Raw genomic sequence first — 23,090 nt, 5'->3', positions numbered from 1 at the left:
AAAAAAAGTTGCACAACGCAAGAAGGAAATCCTTTTGTTAAATTCTGTCTTACTGAAAACAAATAACCATCGTTCGGTTCAGGTCGGGACTCTACGCAGGCCAACCCATTGCACGAATGTTACTGCCCACAGTCAACTGTTTCACAGTTGGTGCTTTATAACAGGGTGCATTGTCATGCTGAAACAGTCAATGATCGTCTCAGGACTGTTCCTCTACTGTACACAGTTTGCAATGGTGTGACTTGCGTTCATATCCTTCGGCATTTATCGACAAGGGGACCACGAAACACATCCCCATTCCATGACATAATCTATTTCCCGTACCTCACTTTTGGCACCACACACGATGGCAGGTAACTTTCTGCAGGCATCCCCCAGAGCCAAGTCCTTCCCTCAGACTGCCGCTGGGTGTAAAGCGAGTGATCGCTCCTCCTTCCCAGCCATCCAGTGCCCTGTGTCCTCGGTCTTTACGCTTCCTCGAGAGTCTCTTAGCATCGACTGCAGAAGTGCGTGTCTTGTGAGGAGTTGCTCGACCCCGCACAGTAACTGTGCTATCTGGACTGTTGATAGAGCTTTGGTAGAGATTTCTTCCGTCCATTTTGTGGGTCTTTTTGCCCCGTTCGTCACTGCAAGCGCTGTGACTGGCCTTCGTGTAGTCCTGGGTGTTCCTTCACGTTTCCATTCCGCAAATACGAGGGTCACTCCAAAAGAAATGCGCACTATTTTTGTAAAAATACAGTTTTCATTGTGCATGTGTCAAAGTTTTAAAGTATGTAGATACATCCTTCCCGCTTGTTTTCAAACGTGGATCAACCTGTTCCCATGAGTGGCGCCGTCACAGCATGTCTTCAAGATGGCTGCTACACTTGACGTTCGTCAGAAGGAATGTCCTGTCATAGAATTTCTCTGCTGTGAAACCGAGACAGCGGGAAACCCCCACAAGAGGTTGAAAAAGGTGTCGATCGCAGTACAGTTAGTCGGTGGGCAAGCAGGTAGGATACGTGATGAAAACGGGCACGGCAATATTGAGGATTGTACTCGCAGCGGCAGGCCTCGTACTGCACACACTCCAGACAACGTGCAGAGTGTTAACTAATTCATGACTGCTGACAGAAGCATCACAGTGAACGACTATGTCACGCTATGTTGGGATAGGGTAAGGAAATGTTTGCAGATTACTGAAAGTGTTGGCGTTAAAAAAAGTTTGTGCCAGGTGGGTTCTCAGGAAGTTGACAGTGCCTCACAAAGAAACAAGAAAAACTGTATGCAGCGAACTTCTGGAACAGTACGAGAACGGTGGAGATGAATTTCTTTGAAGAATTGTGACGGGCGATGAAACATGTCTCCATTTTTCACCAGAGACGAAGAGGTATCAATTGAGTGGCATCATGCAAATTCGCCCCAGAAAAAAATTCAAAACCACACCTTCAACTGGAAAAGTTATGGCTACGGTGTTTTTCGATCCCGAAGGACTCTTGTTTGTAGACACCATGTCAAATGGAACCACCATAAGTTCTGATGCATATGTGACGACACTGAAGAAACTTCAACCTCGACTCAGTCGTGTTCGGCCACATCGGCAAAAGCAGGATGTTTTGCTGTTGCACCACAATGCACGGCCACATATCAGCCAAAACACCATGGAAGCGGTCACAAAACTCGGGTGGGCAACACTGAAACACCCGCCTTACAGTCCTGACCTGGCTCCATGTGATTATCTTCTGTTTGGGAAACTTAAAGACCGTGGAACAAGGTTAGAAGATGATGACTCCCTTGTGCACGCTGCCAAACAGTGGCTCCAACAGGTTGGTTCAGAATTTTTCTGTGCGGGTACACAGGCGCTGGTCCCAAGATGGCGTAAGGCAGTTGAGAGGGATGGAGATTATGTGGAGAAATGAAAATATTGTTCGTAAAGGATGCATCTACACACTGTAAAACTTTCAAACATGTAGAATAAAAGATGGATAAAAAAAAGTGTCTTTCTTTTGGAGTGACCCTCATACATGGCCAACAGTCGACTTGGGAAGTTTTAGAAGTGGGAAATGGCCCTGATGGATTTGTTACTCAGGTGGCATACAGTGACTAGTCCAAGTTGAAAGACAGTGAGTTCCCCTGACCGACCCATGCTGCTGTCACCGCTTCTCTACTGACAGCACACTACTTGCTGTCTCTATTATACCTGCAGGTCCGCCTCGTGACATCTGGCGGACAATGCGCATTACTTACGAGAAACTCTCCCCATCGCATCGCCCTCGGATCTAATGGCAAGAAAGCCCAGTTGTTAGCCCGCCAGAAACTGAACACAGATCAAGCATTAAAACAGGAACAAGCTGTACTGAATCACGAAAAAAAAGCAAAATAGAAACAGTGGGCGGTCCAATTGCAATTCTGAGGAGAGTGGAGAAGCCATGGCGTTGTGGTTGTAGCCGGCACGGTAGCTGAGTGTTCGCTCAGAGCTGTCTGGCCTCTGTAATAAAAGACTGAGTTAAGGGGGGTAGGACGTCAAACGGGCCGACGTGGAGCAGGAGAGATACCACAGGACATTTTAATTTCCACTGTCTATACTTTCACAAATAAATTCATAAAACTTTGTCAGCATGACCAGGAAGGATTCATAATTCGAAAACCTAACGAAGTAATTTTTTTTTTTACATGTGAAATTTCATCACTTTTTCACTTACTTGTGAAGAAAAGTGTACGTATAGCAACAAATGCTGCCATTAGTAAGAGAGATTCTTCGATGAATTTTGAACAGCGTACAAACCATACTTAAAGGTGTATGAAACTCTAGAATTTTTCAAATCTATTAAAAACTGGTAAACATTGTGATATTTAACTACAAAATTTGTGTTTTTCTAAACACGATGTTTAAAGTACAACAGATCATAAGTTTTTTCATTAATTAAATAAATTCTAGAGTTTCACACACCTGTTGGTATGATATGTATGCTGTGCAAAATTTATCGAATAATCTCTCTAACTTCTGAAGAAAAGTGTACCTATAGCAATAAATGCAGCCATTAGTAAGTGAAAATATGATTAAATTTCACACGTAAAAAAAATTTTGTTATGTTTTCGAACTTCCACTGCCATGAGTGTGAATCCTGAATCCTTTCTGGAGGAGCTGACAAAGTTTTATGAATTTATTCGTAGAAGTATAGACACTGGAAATTAAAATGTCCTGTAATGCCTCTCCTGCTCAAAGTCGGCCGGTTTTACGTCCTACCCCCCATTAAGGGATCAACAACGATTTTCAACGGATGACATGTGACATACACTACGACTAAATACAGCGAATAACATGCAAAAAAAAAAAAAGTTCGATTCCCAGCTGGATCGGACATTTTCTCCGCTAAGGGACTGGTTGTTGTGTTGTCCTAATCATCATTATTTCATCCCCATCGACGCGCAACTCGCCGAAGTTGCTTCAAATCGAAAGACTTGCACCCGGCGGACGGTCTACAGTTTTTCTCAAGGAAAAGTTTGGGTAAATGCTTCGTGTTGAGTTTTCTTCTGTGTGGCTGTGAAAGCTGGACACTGGAGAAGAGACAGAGAGGCAAAATTCAAGCATTCTAAATGCGGATTTGGACGAGAATAGAGAATATGAAATAGAAGGGTAAAATAAAGTACCGTGAAGTACTGGACTGAATAAGGAATGAACAACTCTCCTAAATCGAGTTAAGGAAATGCAATGAAACTGGGTAGGACATGTACTGTGAATCGAAGGAATTCTGAAACCAGATGTCGAAAATACAGTTGGTGGGCTGAAGAAATTAAGTAGGAGTGTTGGGTGAAGAGAAAAAAAAAAGCAGGGAGCAATTGGGGTGGAACAGTGTCAGAAAACTACCAATAAGCTAACACCTTATAATGATGGGAGTTGCGAATGTCAGCGAAAACGACGATAAAATCTTCAAATGTCTTTTTTCTTGTGTTTTTCAGATAAAAAAGGCTCTGAGCACTATGGGACTTAACATCTGAGGTCATCAGCCCCCTAGAACTTAGAACTACTTAAACCTAACTAACCTAAGGACATCGCACACATACATGTCCGCTGCAGGATTCGAACCTGCGACCGTAGCGGTCGCGCGGTTCCAGACTGTAGCGCCTAGAACAGCTCGGCCACTCCGGCCGGCTTTTCAGATCCATACAAGATTTAAGTATACCTCTTGAGCTTTTCTGGATTTTGACTTTCGATGACTCACCCAATAGAAATTTTAACTATCTTAAATCCACGAAATGCGATCAAGACGTTTATGAATATGAGAGTTTATTTCAAATAGATCTCGTACTCCAGTTTGACAACGTCACATTTGATTGAGAGCCTGTACGCCATTATGACGTGATCTGTGTGTGGCAGAGGCAGAGAGATTGCTTTTCGGGCACTTATCGTGCCTCGGTGAGCAGCTGGGTGTTACGGATGCTCTGAAAACGATGTTTCGCCAACAAGCGAGTCCCATTTCGTTCCGGCACGCATGTCGCCAGCAGCTCAATTAACGGCAGGCTTCCCCTATTTAGAAGCATACGTGCTGCGGATGCGACAGTCAGATGCGCGAGGGGGTGATTAAACGGGATAAAAATTAGCTTCTACCGGAAGCGACTGCGAGAGGCGGCGAGAAGAGGGAAGAGGGAAGAGGGAGGAGGGGAGGAAAAAAAAGAAGGCGGGGGAAGCATTATTAATTTCCGTGCGGCGAATTGTAAATTAAAACCCGGAGCGGCGGGCGGGGGCGGTTCGCTAATTATGAGTCGGTGGTCGGCTGAGCGGGCCAGCTGCCCAGGGAGAAGTAGAGGCGCCTCCAGAGTGTCGTCACTTCCGGTGCTATGGGAGGGGGGGGGGGGGGGGTGCGGTAGACGGCGGAGGGTGTTTCTTAGAGTAGCCGTCCGGGAATATGTCCTGGCGTCCTCAGTGGACACCGAAACTTCTCGTCGTAGCAACCAGGGGCAGTGAAGGAAACTGAGGGGCAATTTGCAGGGGCAGTTAAAGTTCATCGAGAAGAACTAAAAACTTGGAGGTATGCCAGTGCACCTGTAATTCTGAGAGGCAGAGTAGGACATTGAGGATCAATTGAACGGGCTAGATAAGGTCTAGAAAAGAGCTCGTAAGGGGAATGTCAGCAAAGGTACAACGAGGGAAAACTTAAAGAAAAACAGGGGTACTTTGATAAGGCACATCCCAAGGCATCAGGGATTGTCAGTTTCCTAATAGACGTGGGGTACATGGGCAGCGGCATGAAACTGGTCTTCCGAATTGAAGACAACAACAACAACAACAACAACAACAACAACAACAACGATGATGATCAGTGAAACTGGTAGGCTGCTTTCATACAGATGCAGATCGTGGTGAAAATGTCGCTCTTTAAATGTTATGACAACATAATTGATTCCTTGGGCGAAGGAAGCGCCTCGTTTGCAAACACATACCTCTATCACACTAACACTCTCCTTGTCATAAAATACAGGTGGTCTCCGATGACTGCTGCTGCGTTCCAGCCGGCGTCCTGTACGACTTTCCTCAGACCTTCTGAGTTTTAATGAAACTGGTGATAGTGGGTCCACAACCGATTATACTGAGATAGGGAGCAATGGTCGTATATGAATATTTGTTGTGTTATGGATATCACAGCGTACACTGCGTAACAACAACATAGTAACTGTTCGAAGTGACAACCGCCAGCCTCAGTGCATGCATGGCAGTGGTGCTCGAAGTTTTGCCTCACTCCCTTAAATATCCCTGATGTGTGTTGTACCATGAGAGAGGCTGCTTGTACCCTGGCAGGGGGTCTCCGGCCGTTTCTACGGGGGTTTCAGACCTCAGCGTCTTGACGTAACCACAGAGGTGTGAGATCCAGAGATGGCGTTGGCCCAGTACTGGACCTCCCCTTGCAATCCAACGACGAGGGTACGAATTTGTTCAGGTATTCGCGGACTTGAAGATTGAAGTGAACTGGTGCACCGTCGTGTTGGAAGCACAAACTTTCGCAGGTAATAAGGCGTACAGTCTCAAAGAACTGTGGCAGCAAATCTCGAGGAACGCCGGGTAATGTGGACCAATCAACTGGAGAGGCAGCAAATACGGTCCCATTAGCTGATCTTGAACAAGACCCATCCACACGTTGACAGAGAATCGTTGTTGGTGGCTGCCGGATGTGGGTGGCATGGGGATTTTCTTCGCTCGAGGCATGGCTGTTGCAGCTGTTGAAAGCACTATCATGGGTGAATGAGGAATCGTCCAAGAAGAATACATACTCTACGAAGTCCAGCAGTACAGCACTATGGGAGATAATCGGTTGACAGAAGTGAACACCGAGCTCAAAATCCTTTGGTCTCGGTGCTTGCACACATTCTTTATGATAGGCGTGTAATGCATCTTCCAGCAGTACTCTCGACACCACAGCCTTCTAAGTGTGAATTTCGTGGGTAAGTTGATGTGTGGTTAACACCGATTCCTCAAGGTCTGATGTTCGGATATGTCTTTGCCAGGAACAGTGGCTGGCTCTCTATGGTGTAAATGACCTCATCTCTCGTAAGCAGGTATCCAAGGAGATAAACTTTTTCCAGTTAGGATGATACCTGCAAGGAAAGCGTTCTCTGTACCTTTGTGCTGCCTTATGGGCACTACATCCAGCTGCACCATACGTTAAATGCATGTCTGCCAGCCCTCATGATGCATAATGGTCCACGTTTGGCTATGTGGCATTCACTATACACACTAACACACTTCCCCATGGACATATCACAATCTGTCTGACGCAACTGACAGCTGACACCAGGGGTAGATGCACGCATACAACACAGGTTCACGTGCCAGTGCGATGCATGCGGCTGTCACCTGACATGTGAGCTATGGGCTAAGTTGTGTACACTATGCATTGACATGCAGTCATCAATTTGATCAGTTACTATGAGCAGTGTCTTGTTATGCAGTGTACGCTGTATACATCCATAACACAATAAATGTGCATTTCCGACCATCGGTTCCCTATCTGAATATAATCGTTTGTGGACCCACTATCACCTGCTTCAGTTTGACCCAAAATGTTTGAAACACCCTGTATATGGTGGCAGTTACCTCCTCCATCACTCGTCCGATGCTCGTGGTCTAGTGGCTAGCGTTGCTCCCTCTTGATCACGCAGTCCCGCAGTTGCGGATTTTCTCTGCCCAGGGACTGGGTGTTTGTGTTATCATCATGATCATCATCTTCATAATTCGTGGCAGTGGCTACATGGGACTGCGGAAAAATTTGGTTGTGTAAAAGTTGGGACTTTGTACGGGCGGTGATGATCGCGCAGTTGAGCGCCCACAAACCAAACCAAACATCCTCTACCACTCCACTCTTGTCGCTAGCTATGCTTGATACATAATCTAAGAGGACACCAGAGAATTCTATCGGAAATACGCCGGTAAATAATCAGAAAGCATAACAATGTCTTTTGATTTTCCCATTCATTATAGCGACCATCACAATGTCCTGAGCGAATGGCAGTGCATGGCTCATAGTTTGCAGTGGTGGTAGGCTGAGAAAGCTGTGGATACGCGTTTATAAGGCACAGAAAGCAACCACCACAGTGAGCTCCGATGACCCAAACCTCATGATCACTGTTCACCATGGTACCGAATGCCTCCTAGCAGTGCTGTGGGTACACAACGGGGCGGCCAGTAAGTAACGGGACACTCTTTTCTGAAAGCAGGAGCTCACAAATACATTATGTCCTCACAAATACATTTCTTTGTGAATAAGCCTCCGTGCGAACATTTATTAGTTTTTTTGTTTTTAACTAAAGTCAGATGTCAGTAATTCCTACCCATCACCATTTCCACATTCCAGCAATAGATAATCTTCTGTAGAATAGGAGTAGTTGTCAAAGAGAAACGTTTTCAACTTAGTTTCAAATTTTACCCTCTGTCAGGCATTTTATATCAATGGGTGAGTGATGAAAACTTTTGATTGCAGCATTGTGAGCCACTGTTTGTGCTACATACAACTTCAATGTGGCATAACGATTGTCATTTTTTTCTTCTGGTATTGCAATTTTGTACAACATTGTTCCTGTTGAAATGCAGTGGATTATCTACAACAAGCTTCGTGAGGGAATAACTGTACTGTGAAGCGGATAAATTGCTAGACGCATGCCGAGTAACAGGCAGGCACGACGAAAAGTGTGTTGACATTAGTTTTCAGCCAAAGCCTTCTTCACAAAGGAATCAAAGCACACGTACACGTTCGTACAATCATACCCAAAAAATTCACTCACATGTGGCCGTTGTCTCTGGTTGCTCTAGTTCGAATCTCTTTTAAAGTGGAAGAAAACGATAACATGGCTCGTTCCACATCATTACGATTTATCGTGCAAATGACACATGGGACATGAAATTAACTAACTATTGATATATTACAAAGCGTGGTATAGGCTTATATACTTTCAAAAATCTCAAATTGAAATTCAAAAGTAAAATCGAGCAGATGGTCAAAGTAGATTTACAGTCCTATTGAGCTGAGTTTGTTTATACCTGCAAAACTGAGTTACTGGCGAGAAATATTCCGGGAGAGGAAGCAAATAGCCTATTATTGGAAATGTAGGGCTACATCTTACACAGGTTAGGCAATCATTACTGAAAAAATTACTTAGATATATGTTAAAGTAAAATATCCATGTTATGGACTGTTAAGCGAATGGGATCATCCCTTTAATCACACTTACAGCATACCACAATGCTGGAAGATGATTAAAAAATATATCAATCCCCTTTAAATTGCTATTATTGGCCATACACAGAATAACGCATCATAGGTAAGATTTCGAGGCGAGAAGATATGTAAACTACAGTGTAGCTAGTATACTGACAATATAATAAAACAAGAACTCTATTCTCTGTGGAGGTATACCTCTATGCACTTCAGTTTCTTTGACATTTCAATAACAGTTCGCTTTGTTGAATGTACAAGGCAAGATAGCGCGTCTTGCTTCATTCCGCATTGCACACGTTTGTAGGCTAACAAAGAACACATAGGTACGTATTTTGCAAACGTGGACATAAAAAATGATGTGCATACGAGTTGAAAGCTGAAATTATGGCTAACAGGAAGCAGTACCAGGAAGCAGACAAGAATTGGTTTCAGAGTTCCAGCTTCTTTTGCTATCGATACAAATGTAGTAAAAGTGGAATACGAAGCATTACACGAAAGCATCATTTTCAAATCAGATCCTTGTCGCCTTTAAAATGTTGTATCTGTGGCTACCCAGAGCCTCCAGACGCTTAATTAACGTAAACATGGTCCTTAATAGGCTGTAATGCGATGTTTATTTAACCCTGCGATTAGCTACTTTCGACTAAGCGTCATTGTTAAGCGCATTTCTAACATCTTCATGTGATGCATTTTCAGATCACTCTTAACGAAACGTTACTCCGCCATAATACGAAAGGCTGCACACTTCAGTGGCGCCTTTTAAGATGGTTATTCATCACATTACAGCCTATTATGCACCAAGTTCACGTCTTCATTATTCGAAGTGCATTATTGAACAAAAACAAGTTAACGAGGCCACATAACTAGAGTAAATACGCATTCAAGAACAGAAAAAGGTTTGAAAATGCCTTTCTGACACTGTGTTACTCAAGCAAGCACCGCAATTTTTAGTATTTAAAATAGTTTTTGCGTGCACACGACAGAAATAATGAGTAAGAAGCAAAAGTAGAAAACAGTCTGCTAATGTTTGGGGCTACTTAAAATGGCGACCTCACCCCTCTGGCTTCAAAACGACGTACAGCGTAAGTCTAAAGTGCCAGCTCCTTTCCTTACCACCATGTTGGGTGGAACCATATGACCTATGCCAGTAATATCGTTGAGATCTTCAGAGTCTGCGACACTGTGTACTATAAGTTGTAGACATTACTGTACTGTTGTACTGTGAGCAGGACAACGGCAATGACAGTCGAAGCGGAGCTTTTGCTGATGGTCTGTAGCTTCAAAAGGAACACAACCTAGGGCCGGAAAGGATTTTATTTAAATTCAAATGGGAATATTTTTTAAAGAATCTACTTCGAACAAAATATTTTTTCGCTGTTTTTGTAAAAAGTTAAAAAACCCTCGTGTGTATACTGCAGGACATAGGCTCTGTCACTCACTTCACAATGATTCGCAGCGTAAAGATGGAGGTAAAAATGACTGTTTTGTGTGCGGAATGGCTACCAGTGTTTGTCTAGGCCTTTGTCCACTCGAAGATCTCCAGTTACATCATTCACTGCTGTGTTTACAGTATGTATCTGGGGTACTGGTAAGAGGCGGGGGATGGAAGTGGACTGTGATTTATTCACGGGGGAGCTCCATTGTAGTAAGAGGTTTGCGGCTACAATGGAGCAGAGCATTGTGTCTGACTGCATGTGTGGAATGGAAAACAGCTTTCGACAGTCTTCTACACTGCGGCATCTTTGACCGTGGTCCGGATGCATAATTCAGAGCACGAGATAAATAGTCCGTCGCCTTCGACGCGATTTCCGGAAGAAAGCTGTGCAGCCGAAATAAATGGCGGTTCGAGCCGAGACTTGGGCGCGCGCCATCTTGCTCGCGTGGCCTGGCGCAGTACCAACTGAGCGTGAATAGTGACCGGCGACTGCGGCGTGCAGTGGCTGCGGGTCTGCAAGGTTGGCAGCGCTGGTGTTCTCCTTCTCCACCACAGCAGTCACTGAGCACTTCGGAACGACACGTCTGTGGACAGACGTTTCATCTGATAAATCTGAGCTTTTATAGGGTAGTAGCAGCAGTCAGTTTTCCCACGTCCCATTTGAGAGTGGGACAGGATTAGTATCTCTGCCGAACAACAGTAAGGAGGAGTTGGCTGCTGTCCTCGCAGGTTTTTTCAGGTCGCCACTTCCACGGTTTGCACGTTAGAAGCCGAGCATTGGAGAGATAAACAGCTAACACGGGAAGCTGATTGTCCCACACGAAGCTCCAGCCAGTAGCTTCATTTAGCCTCCTCTGCCAGAATGGTATGCTTTGTAGTGCACGTACAACATTTAGCGTTGGCCTTCACGTTAGTTTAGGCACAGCGAGGGTACTTACCATTGAAACCTTTTATTATGGATAGCATACCGAAAACACGAGTACACTATGTGATCAAAGTATTCGGGCACCACATTACTGGATGTTAACGTGGAGTGTGCCCACCCCTTACGTTCATGCCAGCTTGAACACTGCTGCTGTCATTTTCAATGAGGTGTCCGAATGTCTGTGAAGGAACATGTAATCCCCCGCTTCTTCCTAGTTCCAGTTATTGTCCACAGTAAGCAAAGTCCGTTATGAAAAGCCGAACGATGTGGCCGAGCGGTTTTAGGCGCTACAGCCAGGAACCGAGCACTGCGGGACTTAACATCTGAGGTCGTCAGTCCCCTAGAACTGAGAACTGCTTAAACCAAACTAACCTAAGGACATCACATGCATGCCCGAGGTAGGATTCGAAACTGCGACCGTAGCAGTCGCCCGGTTCCGGAATGAAGCGCCTAGAACCGTTCGGCCACAACGGCCGGCACCGCGTTAACTTTTTTTAGGTGTGTTGCAGAACTATCGGACATTACATTTTAATCGCTTTGTTTGTGTATGTGATCAGTGTGTTACTACAGCAAATTACCGTAGCAACCGGGAGCGGTAAACTGTCTAGAGGATGAGTGAGGATATATAAACGCCCGCGTGGTCTACGGTACATTGTTGTACTACATAGCTATCCTCATGTCTGTTACTTAAAAATCAATAACGTTTACAGGAAAATTGAAACTGTCAATGTTTAGTTCAGGTTTTATTCGAAATTGTTGATTTGTAATGTGAAACAGACGGATGTTACAGGAGACATTTGAAAAGTTCAGTTTTATTATATAGTGCTGGAAAACTCAATTTCAATGTATTCGCAATACATTACATTTGTCTATGATAAGGGTCAGTTGCCACTCCCTGCACCAAGTGCCTATCCGCTGCAGATCTTCCCGCATTTCGCTACAATTTTCTAATGCTTCAACTTCTCTGTATACTACAGCATCATCCGCGAAAAGCCGCATGACACTTCCGACACTATCTACTAGATCATTTATATATATTGCGAAAAGCTGTGGTCCTGTAACACTCCCCTGTGGCACGCCAGAGGTTACTTTAACGTCTGTAGACGCCTCTCCATTGAGAACAAAATGCTGTGTTCTGTTTACTAAAAACTCTTCAATCCAGCCACACAGCTGGTCTGATATTCCGTAGGCTCTTACTTTATCAGGCGACAGTGCGGAATTGTATCGAACGCCTTCCGGAAGTCAAGGAAAATGGCATCTACCTGGGAGCCTGTATCTAATATTTTCTGGGTCTCATGAACAAATAAACGGAGTTGGGTCTCACACGATCGCTGTTTCCGGAATCCATGTAGATTCCTACAGAGAAGATTCTGGGTTTCCAAAAACGACATGATACGCGAGCAAAAAACATGTTCTAAAATTCTACAACAGATCGACGTCAGAGATATAGGTCTATAGTTTTGCACTTCTGCTCGACGACCCTTCTTGAAAACTGGGACTACCTGTGCTCTTTTCCAATCATTTGGAACCTTCCGTTCCTCTAGAGACTTGCGGTACACGGCTGTTAGAAGGGGGGAAGTTCTTTAGCGTACTCTGTGTAGAATCGAATTGGTATCCCGTCAGGTCCAGTGGACTTTCCTCTGTTGAGTGATTCCAATTGCATTTCTATTCCTTGGACACTTATTTCGATGTCAGCCATTTTTTCGTTTGTGCAAGGATTTAGAGAAGGAACTGCAGTGCGGTCTTCCTCTGTGAAACATCTTTGAAAAAAGGTGTTTAGTATTTCATCTTTACGCGTGTCATCCACTGTTTCAATGCCATCATCATCCCGGAGTGTCTGGATATGCTGTTTCGAGCCACTTACTGATTTAACGTAAGACCAGAACTTCCTAGGATTTTCTGTCAAGTCGGTACATAGCATTTTACTTTCGAATTCACTGAACGCTTCACGCATAGCCCTCCTTACGTTAACTTTGACATCGTTTAGGTTCTGTTTGTCTGAGAGGTTTTGGCTGCGTTTTGATCTGTTAGGTAGTCTGAAATCTGCCTTCTATTACTCTTGCTAAACAGATAAAGCTTCCTCCCTTTTTTTTATATTCCTATTAACTTCCATATTCATGGATGCTGCAACGGCCTTATGATCACTGATTCCCTGTTCTGCACTTACAGAAACGAAAAGTTCAGGTCTGTTTGTTATCAGTAGGTCCAAAATGTTATCTCCACGAGTCGGTTCTCTGTTTAATTGCTCGAGGTAACTTTCGGATAGTGCACTCAGTATAATGTCACTCGATGCTCTGTCCCTAGCACCCGTCCTAAACATCTGAGTGTCCCAGTCTATATCTGGTAAATTGAAATCTCCACCTAAGACTATAATATGCTGAGAAAATTTATGTGAAATGTATTCCAAATTTTCTCAGTTGTTCTGCCACTAATGCTGTTTAGTCGGGTGGTCGGTAAAAGGAGCCAATTATCAACCTAGCTCGGTTGTTGAGTGTAACCTCCACCCATAAACTATCCACTTCTACTACACTACAGGATAAACTACTACTAACAGCGACAAACACGCCACCATCGGTTGCATGCAATCTATCCTTCCGAAACACCGTCTGTGCCTTTGTAAAAATTTCGGCTGAATTTATCTCTGGCTTCAGCCAGCTTTCTGTACCTATAACGATTTCAGCTTCGGTGCTTTCTATCAGCGCTTGACGTTCCGGTACTTTACCAATGCAGCTTCGACAGTTTACAATTACAATACCGATTGCTGCTTGGTCCCCCGCATGTCCTGACTTTGCCCCGCACCCGTTGAGGCTGTTGCCCTTTCTGTATTTGCCCGAGGCCATCTAACCTAAAAAAAACCGCCCAGTCCACGCCACACAACACCTGCTACCCGTGTAGCCGCTTGCTGCGTGTAGTGGACTCCTGACCTATCCAGCGGAACCCGAAACCCCACCACCCTATGGCGCAAATCGAGGAATCTGCAGCCCACACGGTCGCAGAACCGTCTCAGCTTCTGATTCAGACCCTCCACTCGGCTCTGTACCAAAGGTCCTCAGTCAGTCCTGTCGACGATGCTGCAGATGGTGAGCTTTGCTTTCATCCCGCTAGCGAGACTGGCAGTCTTCACCAAATCAGATAGCTGCCGGTAGCCAGAGAGGATTTCCTCCGATCTATAGCGACACACATCATTGGTGCCGACATGAGCGACCACCTGCAGATGGGCGCACCCAGTACCCTTCATGGCACCCGGAAGGACCCTTTCAACATCTGGAATGACTCCCCCCGGTATTACGTCAAATATGTACTGTACCAAAACTTCCGGACTTTAATGCTGGTAGAGCGCAATTCTGGGTACAGCGGGACTTACCGGCCATGCACTTCACACAGGCTTACAGAGAATACAGGCAGACGTAGATGTGATGAGAGTGTCCATATGTGTATAGAGACACACGTATGTGTATTCACAGTGGCCACATTACGCCAAATAGCCGGTGTCTTTATATGTACACTGGTAAATTGGTGCACCTGCCTCGTGTAAGGAGGAAGGATGCGTACCATCACGTTTCCGATTTTGCTGAAGGTCGGATTGTAGCCTATCGCGATTGCGGTTTATCGTATCGCGACATTGCTGCTCACGTTGGTCGAGATCCAATGACTGTTAGCAGAATATAGAATCGGTGGGTTCAGGAGGGTAATACGGAACGCCGTGCTGGATCCCAACGGCTGCGTATCAATAGCAGTCGAGATGACAGGTATCTTATCCGCACGGCTGTAATGGATCGTGCAGCCACGTCTCGATCCCTGAGTCACCAGATGGGGACGTTTGCAAGACAACAACCATCTGCACGTACAGTTCGACGACGTTTGCAGCAGCACGGACTATCAGCTCGGAGACCATGGCTGCGGTTACCCTTGACGCTGCATCACAGACAGAAGCGCCTGCGATGGTGTACTCAACGACGAACCTGGCTGCACAAATGGCAAAACGTCATTTTTTCGGATGAATCCACGTTCTGTTTACAGCATCATTATGGTCGCATCCGTGTTTGGCGACATCGGGGTGAACGCACGTTGGAAGCGCATATTCGTCATCGCCATACTGGCGTATCACCCGGCGTGATGGTACAGGGTGCCATTGGTTACATGTCTCGGTCACCTCTTGTTCGCATTAACGGCACTTTGAACAGTGGACGTTACATTTCAGATGTTTTACGACCCGTGGCTCTACCCTTCATTCGATCCCTGCGAAACCCTATATTTCAGCAGGATAATGCACGACCACATGTTGCAGGTCCTGTACGGGCATTTCTGGATACAGAAAATGTTCGACTGCTGCCCTGGCCAGCACATTCTCTAGATCTCTCACCAGCTGAAAACGTCTGTCAATGGTGGCCGAGCAACTGGCTCGTCGCAATACGCCAGTCACTACTCTTGGTGAACTGTTGTATAGTGTTGAAACTGCATGGCCAGCTGTACCTGTACACGCCATCCAAGCTCTGTTTGACTCAATGCCCAGGCGTATAAAGGCCGTTATTACGGCCAGAGGTGGTTGTTCTGGGTACTGATTTCTCAGCATCTATGCACCCAAATTGCTTGAAAATGTAATCACATGTCAGTTGCACTGTAATATATTTGTCCAATTGCTACCCGTTTATCATCTGCATTTCGTCTTGGTGTAGCAATTTTAATGTCCAGTAGTGTATCTTGATAACCTGCCATTGCAACAGCAGTAACTGATGTAACAAACGCACCAGACACTTGTTGTTTGATATAGGCGTTGCCGACCGCAGCACCGTATTCTGCCTCTTTACGTACCTCTGTATTCGAATACACAAGGGTATACCAGTTTCTTCGGCACTTCAGTGTACTTATAGATGTATTCTGGGTGTACACATTTCGTCAAACAGTTGGTGTCTTCATATGGTAAGTACATCTTTCATTCTGCTGACGCTACACAGACTCTTCCTGTTACAGACTCTCTCCCCTCCCGAGTCCTGCACCCGTGTTACGAACCCTGGCACACCGGCTGGTCTGATCCTGCAATACACTTAGACTACACTCCAGTACACTGCGCTACACTCTGGCCACTGAATTCTGCAGGGGCCGCCCCGGAGCCGCATCAAAGATTCAGCGGCCAGCCGCGTAGCGTGCAGTGTGCGCCGCCAGTTTTGCAGTGGCGCCGAGAAATTTGTGAGAGTGCTGTAGCAAGCTGGCTGCGTGTTTTGTGTGGCCAGCGGGAACAGGGACACAAGCTACAGACTGCCTCGCCTCGCCTCGCATCGTGTGTTCTGCATGGTCGCAGTGGGTGCCATCAGCATCCAGGCAGGGAACTCTTTGACTGGTCTCCTCCAGCGACACCTTTCAGACAGCTGTCGTGTTACAGCCACAGAAGTCTGGACGCAGACTGCGTAGTAACTCTTACCTGTCATGAAATGTGTAAGTGAAGTACACTGATCACCTAGAACATTACGACCACCGACCTGCTATCGATATAAACCCGTCCAGGCGATAGCAGCGTGATCTGGCGAGGAATGATTGCTAGTCAGATACACGCACGGTGCATGTAGAATCAGTGGTGTGCTGTCCGTGTGTAGAATGGGGAAGGCACGCGGTCTGTCTGAGTTTGGCAGAGGGCATATTGGAGGCTCGGCACGAGCATTTCGGAAGCTGCACGACTCTTTGGGTGTTCCAGGAGTGTTGTGGTGAGTGTCTTCAACAAGCGGCGAAACCAAGGAGAATGTACATCCAGACGTCCTGGGGTTGGGCGACCACCTCCCATCATGTCGGACGTCGTAGGCTGGGTAGACGGGTAAAACAGGACAGTCGGCGAACTGTGGAGGAACTGCCATCAGACTATACTGCTGGGCGGAGTGCAAGTGTGTGTGAACACACGGTGCACCGAACACTCCCAACGATGGACCTTCGCACCTCACGACCCGTACACGTAGCAATGTTAACACCACGGCGTCGGCAACTGCGACTGAAATGGGCGCGTGAACATCGGCGCAGGAATTTGGCGCTGTGGTAAAGCGTTGCATGACCTGATGAATCCCGATACCTTCTTCATCTCGCCGATGCGCAAGTGTGAATTCGTCGTCTTCCAGGGGAACAGCTCCTCGACACGGAGACAATCTGGCGATGGCTCCATTATGTTTTGGGGAGCATTCACGTGGCATCCGTGGAGCATAAAAGGCATTCTTGCCTAACTCCCATGTCCAATCTCAAACGTAACCAAGGCTCACAAGAGTACATTTAAAGCGAACCTATTAGCGTCACTCTTATGCGACTAGCGCGAAATCTGCATAGACGTCATCTTTCAGTTGAAGAAACACGCCTAACAATTTTAGTTTATATCGCCCATCTGCTTCTTGGCGTTGCGATTTTTTTTCCGTCAGTGTACTATACACCCAGGTTCCAGAACCTTCTAGAACCGAAAAGCAATTTCACATTGATAAAGCTTTCATCGTTGAAAATGATTCAGTTTTGATTTATACACTACCGGCCATTAAAATTGCTACACCACGAAGAAGACGTGCTACAGACGTGAAATTTAAACGACAGGAAGAAGATGCTGTGATGTGCAAGTGATTAGCTTTTCAGACCATTCACACGAAGTTGGCGCCGGTGGCGACACGTACAACGTGCTGACATGAGGAAAGTTTCCAACCGATTTCTCATACACAAACAGCAGTTGACCGGCGTTGCCTGGTGAAACGTTGTTGTGATGCTTCGTGTAAGGAGGAGAAATGCGTACCATCACGTTTCTGACTTTGTTAAAGGTCGCATTGTAGCCTATCGCGATTTCTCTTTATCGTATAGCGACATTGTTACTTGCGTTGGTCGAGATCCAATGACTCTTAGCAGTGGGTTCAGCAGGGTAGCACGGAACGCCGTGCTGGATCCCAACGGCCTCGTATCACTAGCAGTCCAGATGACAGGCATCTTATCCGCATGGCTGTAACCGATCGTGCAGCCACGTCTCGATCCCTGAGTCAACAGATGGGGACGTTTGCAAGACGACAACCATCTGCACCAACAGTTCCATGGCTGCGGTTACCCTTGACTCTACATCACAGACAGGAGCATCTGCGATGGTGTACTCAACGACGAACATGGGTGAACGAATTTTTTCGGATGCATCCAGGTTCTGTTTACAGCATCATGATGGTCGCATCCGTGTTTGGCGATATTGCGGTTTAATGCACATTGGAAGCGTATGTTCGTCATCGCCATACTGGCGTATCACCCGTCGTGTTGGTATGGGGTGTTATTGGTTACGTCTCGGTCACCTCTTGCTCGCATTAACGGCACTTTGAACAGTGGACGTTACATTTCAGATGTGTTAAGACCCGTGGCTCTACCCTTCATTCGATCCCTGCGAAACCCTACATTTCAGCAGGATAATGCACGACCGCATGTTGCAGGTCCTGTACGGGCCTTTCTGGATACAGAAAATGTTTGACTTCTGCCCTGGCCAGCACACTCTCCAAATCTCTCACCAATTGAAAATGTCAGGTCAATGGTGGCCGAGCAACTGGCTCGTCACAATACGCTAGTCACTACTCTTAATGAACTGTGGTGTCGTGTTGAAGCTACATGGGCAGCTGTACCTGTACACGCCATCCAAGCTGTGTTTTACTCAATGCCCAGGCGTATCAAGGCCGTTTTTACGGCTAGAGGTGGTTGTTCTGGATTCTGATTTCTCAGGATCTATGCACCCAAATTGCGTGAAAATGTATTCAAATGTCAGTTCTAGCATAATATATTTGTCCAATGAATACCCGTTTATGATGTGCATTTCTTTTTGGTGTAGCAATTTTAATGGCAAGTAGTGTATATTATTTTCTAAAAATAAGTCCTTACGTGAAGACTGTAGGGCCAATGGTTAGAACAAACGTTTGCAAACTTTGAAAATGTTAAAAACAGAAGTTTCCTGTAATCTTTCAACATCGATTTCACTGTTGATAGTAAATGTAATGAAATTACAAATGGAGACAGAAATGTTAACACTCAAAAATGCAAATCATTGCATCTAACATAGACTTCTTTCCAGATCATATACGTTTAAAATTGTGACTACTAGTTTACATGTCGGAAGATCGATACCAGATAATATATCGAAAGACAAATAGTAAAATGTATTTACGGCAAGATTTTATTTGACGGTTAGGGAAACTTTTTAAATTTAAGAAGTTTTTGATAGAGCTGAGCAACAGTCGTACAATATTTCTTAAAGTAACACACCGCCATTTGACTGTTTTATTGTTTATAGAAGTACTGCCCAAGTTTCGGCCTTCTATTCCATTTTCAACTATGAGTCTATGTCTTTAACACATATTGCAGGCCTTCTATTCCATTTTCAACTATTTGAGTCTATGTCTCTAACACATATTGCAGGACACTTAACAACATGTTAAGTGTCCTGAAATATATATTGAAAACATAAAACCAAATACTAGAAAATGACATAAATGGCCGAAATTTGGGTTGTTCTTAAGTAAACAATAAAACAGTCAAATGGTGGTGTGTTCCTGTAGAAAAATTTTGTAAGCTTTCATAGACAAGAAATAAATGTTTTACGTAATAATTTTAGGTGATATGGAACGCTTCATTACTTGAGCAGAAGTTCTGTGAGGGCTGGATGCATTGTAAAGTGTTTATAGGTTATTAAGTAAGGAATAAATAAACATAGTTTAGGTTCCCAGAGTTAGCTTCCTCTCTGACATCTGCAATGTAAACAAATGCAGGCAGAGAAAATACTGTCTGCCGAACTTGGTTAAGCAAAACCACAAAATTGCTGGTGTAGCCAGCTCAGTACCCCCTGCCCTTTAGTCCACCGTAGTGTGTCCAGCGCAGTGGTTGTCCAGTGTATTTCGTGTGACGTAGTCTGTCTCTAGTTTGTCTTAATTTTAGGTCCTATCGTGTGAAATTATGAGGAAATTCTTAGGATATCTTCCGCGTATTTTACACGTTGGTTGATACTGTCACAAACTTCTTCTGTGAAAGCACTTCAGATTGAAATCGTAAATCGAGTCACAGCGACGTCGGAGAACAGTACGGGTGAGTGTCGACGGAGCTAAGTTTACGGAGTTGCGGAACGAAACACGAACGAGCACTTAGGGCCATATTGCCATCAGCTTCTCTGCTAACGAGTTGGAAGTTTCCGACCTGTAGGTTAAGTTCGAGCTGAAGGACAGAGGGAGAGCGCGTAGCTTCACTTCGTTCCGCCGCTCAAGTTTAACTTGCTCGCTTCCCTGGGAGAGTGGTCCTCCTGCACCGTCCTGTCGAAATTCCAGTGACAGCCAGACGGCCAACAGACGGCGCAGCGTGAAGGGCCAGGCGACGGAATGTTCCATGGATCACTGCTACCCCAAGTTGTCATGTGGTTAAAAAACAGCACATTATAAATAGTCAAACCGTATGGTTAAAGGAGGCCGATATGCACGCGTTTTAGCTCACGCAGGCTGGCGTGAGGTCTGGAACATGACAAGGGAATTAGAAGTGAGAAAAACGGACGTAACTGGTGGAATACTTAACTTTAATCCATTAATGACGAACGTCGCTCTTGATGGTACATGATTTACAATATCACTAGTACGGATATTGCCGCCTTGCTAGGTTGTAGCAAATAACGTAGCTGAAGGCTATGCTAACTAACGTCTCGGCAAATTAGAGCGTAGAAGTCAGTGAAGCATCGCTAGCAAAGTTGGCTGTACAACTGGGGCGAGTGCTAGGAAGTCTCTCTAGACCTGCCGTGTGGCGGCGCTCGGTCTGCAATCACTGATAGTGGCGACACGCGGGTCCGACGTATACTACCAGACCGCGGCCGATTTAAAGGCTACCACCTAGCAAGTGTGGTGTCTGGCGGTGACACCACAATGGAGATTACGTTCCACCACATTGTGACGTCAGTTGTATTTGTTACGTCATATTCAAAAGAAATTTCATATATTTTTTTTATTTTTAATGCATGATTCTTTCTCTCAGGGATAGTGTCTTATCTTATCACTTTTACTTACGTGCATAAGTAAATATGAAACGGGTTCTTGAAGGGCCTCAGTTATTCATGTACTAACTTTAGATTAATATAGTCGCCGTTTACTGAATTGAATGTAATTTTGTTAATTTCTATTTATTGATTGCAAAGCAAGGGTTGAGAGAATTTCGATTGTTGCCTTGGAGCGGCCGAGATAAAACTTACTGAACTCATGGAATCTGACAATTTTAAAAAAATGAACTTTAACGTAAATTAATTATCTGTTGCAATTTAAAAAGGTTCTTACAAAGAAATCTCTCGCATTTACATTTACTGGTAACACCTTGAAAAATAAATTAATAGTTCGGCGCGTAATCGCCGACCAGAGGCTGCATCGGAAGCTGAGCTCCTCGCAGCGCAAATTACTGAAAAAATGCTTATTAAAAATAGTTAGCCACTGCAATCGTTTGAGGTGACAACTATTACTATTCATTTCGTGATAATAATAACAATTTTATTTTAGTAATAAATACGAATAACTTACATAAAATATGTGTAGCCGCTCAATGGCTGCCTGCTGTACCACGAGACAAAACAGTGTGTGTCCCATAAAGTACGTCCTTCCTCCTCGGCCATACAATCGCGTCTCTTTCGATCCTTTTTTATTTTCATAGACATTAATTAAAGATGCTACTCTCAAATTATCGCTGCATATTAGTTGTTTTAGGAACATTAACTATATCTGTTACACTAATTATATTCATAAAATAATTAACTAAGGTTTACAAACGACAAAAATGTCAATATTTATGCGACGTACCGTAACAGCATCTAGTCGTTTTGTTTCCTGTTCCACTCGTACTTAGAGTGAGGGAGAAAGGACTTTCTATTTGCCTCCATAGGAGCACTAATTTTCCTTATCTTACTTTTCCCTATGTGGAACGTGTGGCCAACGGCCTTGCCGCCGTGGTAACGCCGCTTCCCGCCAGATCACCGAAGTTAAGCACTGTTGGGCTTGGCTAGCACTTGGATGGGTCACCGTCTGGGTCCGCCGAGCGCTGTTGGTAAGCGCGCTGTAGAGAGCCTGTGTAGGGACAGAGTGGCCAACCGGACGACACGGCGGCCATTTCTCTGCCAAACTGCGGGCGGGGCTTTTAAATGGCCTGTAGTGGAGTACCCACTCACCGAATCAAAAGCACAAGACAGTAGGGCGGGATCATTCGTTAAATGCCTTTCTTTAAAGCTCATAGTAACCTACTACCTATAGCACAGGAAAATTTGATACAGTGGCTGTAAAAATTATTCGTTACTTGCATTTATCTCCTTTAATGTTCTTTTACTAGACATATTGCAATAAAAGTAACGTAAATAAAAAAATATAGTGTGAAATGTCCCCTTAGAAAAATTATACACGACTGTGCTTAAACTGAAACACAATATTTTTGGCGCAACGCAATCTGACTTCCAAAAATCCCTACGAAAGAATGGCCCTGACTAACATTAACCTATACGTTTCACAAATCACTTACCTCACCAAAATCTTCGTTACTCAAGCTACTGCAATACAGCGAGCGCCACTACTGCCAGCTAAATAAAAGATGTAAACTACTGAAGGCACTAACTACTGGTAGGCATAGTTAGCAAATGAAAGATTTTAATACAGAACAAACAATGTATTTATCTTAATAGTATATATATAATCAGTTCGTGACACCAATTCTTACAAATTTCAAAACTCCGCCATCTCTCTCCCCACGTCCACTACTGCTGGCGGCTCACCTCCAACTGCGCAACGCTACGTGCTGTTAGCATCCAGCTGCCGCTGCCCAACACTACAATGGCAGACAACAATGCAAACCAGCCACAGACTGCACACGGCACAGCCAGTGATTTTCATACAGAGCGCTACGTGGCGGCGGCGTTACCAATAAAAAAATCTAAACAGCCTACTTACAAGTGTATAGCATTTGTTTTGTATTGGAAGCGGATAACGCTAAATATTTAACGTACCTGTATTACATCAGATGAATGAAAGTCATAAGCTGTTGTTTACTTGTGACATGTGAAAAG

General features: G+C 44.9%; 1 protein-coding gene and 1 pseudogene across 2 annotated transcripts in view; one reads left to right on the top strand and one right to left on the bottom strand.

Moving 5' to 3' along the window:
* Positions 1 to 23,090, bottom strand: part of LOC126292225 (transmembrane protein 151B-like) — a 770,743-nt gene that overhangs the window by 571,668 nt on the left and 175,985 nt on the right. The window lies entirely within an intron of this gene.
* Positions 21,969 to 22,087, top strand: LOC126292360 (5S ribosomal RNA; annotated as a pseudogene).

Source organism: Schistocerca gregaria, chromosome 9 (genome assembly GCF_023897955.1).
Source record: "Schistocerca gregaria isolate iqSchGreg1 chromosome 9, iqSchGreg1.2, whole genome shotgun sequence".
Classification (NCBI taxonomy): domain Eukaryota; kingdom Metazoa; phylum Arthropoda; class Insecta; order Orthoptera; family Acrididae; genus Schistocerca; species Schistocerca gregaria.
This window is presented reverse-complemented; position numbering and strand designations above follow the sequence as displayed.